The sequence below is a fragment of the Schistosoma mansoni genome, chromosome 6 (genome assembly GCF_000237925.1).
Source record: "Schistosoma mansoni strain Puerto Rico chromosome 6, complete genome".
NCBI lineage: Eukaryota > Metazoa > Platyhelminthes > Trematoda > Strigeidida > Schistosomatidae > Schistosoma > Schistosoma mansoni.
The window spans coordinates 19,654,622-19,656,186 of NC_031500.1; the positions used below are offsets into that span (position 1 = coordinate 19,654,622).

Sequence of the window (1,565 nt, forward strand, 5' to 3'; positions counted from 1 at the left end):
GCGTGTCGTTTGTATGTGTGTTGTGAATGTGTGATGTTATGTATGTGGTGAGCGTGCAACTACGGTGTGGTGGTGTGGAGGTTGGCACTCCGACCTGTGAATTCAGTGACCCGAGTTCGAGTCTGGGAGGAGCCTCGTCCTGTCAGGTGTCTTCAAACTACCACTGACCACCATGTGAAACACTTCAAGATGCATTCCTCCGACCACATCACACCACTCACACTCGACCAGTGCACACTGCTACTTCTCAGTCAGCACGTTTGTCCAACCGTTTCGTGTGACCGGAATAGTGGTCGTGATGTCCGTGAGACGATCGAATGGCACACCAGCTAGACACAGTGTACCGAATCAGATGTTGATGTTGTTCTGAATAGCTTGGTGTATTGGATGACATAGACCGACGCTTCACTAATGTCAATGTGTCGGTGCTAGTGTGTTCGTGCACATGTGAGTTGGAGTGAGTGTGTGAGTGAGTCAGGGATACATGAATTCAGTAGGCGATTCGTTTGTTTGTCTGACTGTCAGTTTGCTCCACATGTATGCACGTGGATGTCAGGAAGAGTGAGTGGTTCAGTTTTGTTGTGTGTAGGTGTAGATGTAGGTGACGGTGAATCTGAAGGACAAGATGGGGATGAATATGTGAGTGACGTTATATAGATGCTGGTAATGGAATGGATAATTGCATGTGGAATTGTAGTTGAAATATGTTAGGTATGGTCAGAATGTGTGGTGTTGTGTGTATGGTAGCGACGCGAACGTGGCCTCGTGGTGTAGCGGTGAGCACTTCGGACTCTGAATCCGGCAACCCGAGTTCGAATCTCGACGAGGCCTCATGATGTGGGCACTTTTGAAATCATCAATAACCATGTGCATCACTTCGATCACGTCGTCCCAATCACACTTCACGAGTCCACTCAACACAAACACTCCTCAGTCTGATCAGTCAACTGGTCAGTCGACAGCATCAACGACATGCTGTGCTTCACAAACTACGTCATCTGTGTTCGACCGATTCCAGTCACACACTCACCACCACGTACACATGTCCAAATCACACATGTTCATCAAGCTACCACATATCCACACCGATTCATCCTACTCTACACTTGTACACCTGCATGTGACTACGCACATGTGTAATTCAGCCATTGTATTTCACAGACTGATCCAGTATTGATGCTTGTGTGTGTATGTGATTGCAGAGTTGCGTGCACTGTGGGATATTTTGTGCGAGCGAAACAATGTTGTTGGTGGCATCGCGTGTCGTTTGTATGTGTGTTGTGAATGTGTGATGTTATGTATGTGGCGAGCGTGCAACTACGGTGTGGTGGTGTGGAGGTTGGCACTCCGACCTGTGAATTCAGTGACCCGAGTTCGAGTCTGGGAGGAGCCTCGTCCTGTCAGGTGTCTTCAAACTACCACTGACCACCATGTGAAACACTTCAAGATGCATTCCTCCGACCACATCACACCACTCACACTCGACCAGTGCACACTGCTACTTCTCAGTCAGCACGTTTGTCCAACCGTTTCGTGTGACCGGAATAGTGGTCGTGATGTCCGTG

The 1,565-nt window shown here is 48.6% G+C and overlaps 1 non-coding gene across 1 annotated transcript; it reads left to right on the top strand.

The window, feature by feature from the left end:
• The first annotated feature begins 760 nt into the window (after positions 1–760).
• Positions 761–831, top strand: Smp_tRNA_00779_Gln_CTG.1.1. The gene has a single exon. It is a non-coding gene (tRNA).
• The last annotated feature ends 734 nt before the right edge of the window (positions 832–1,565 follow it).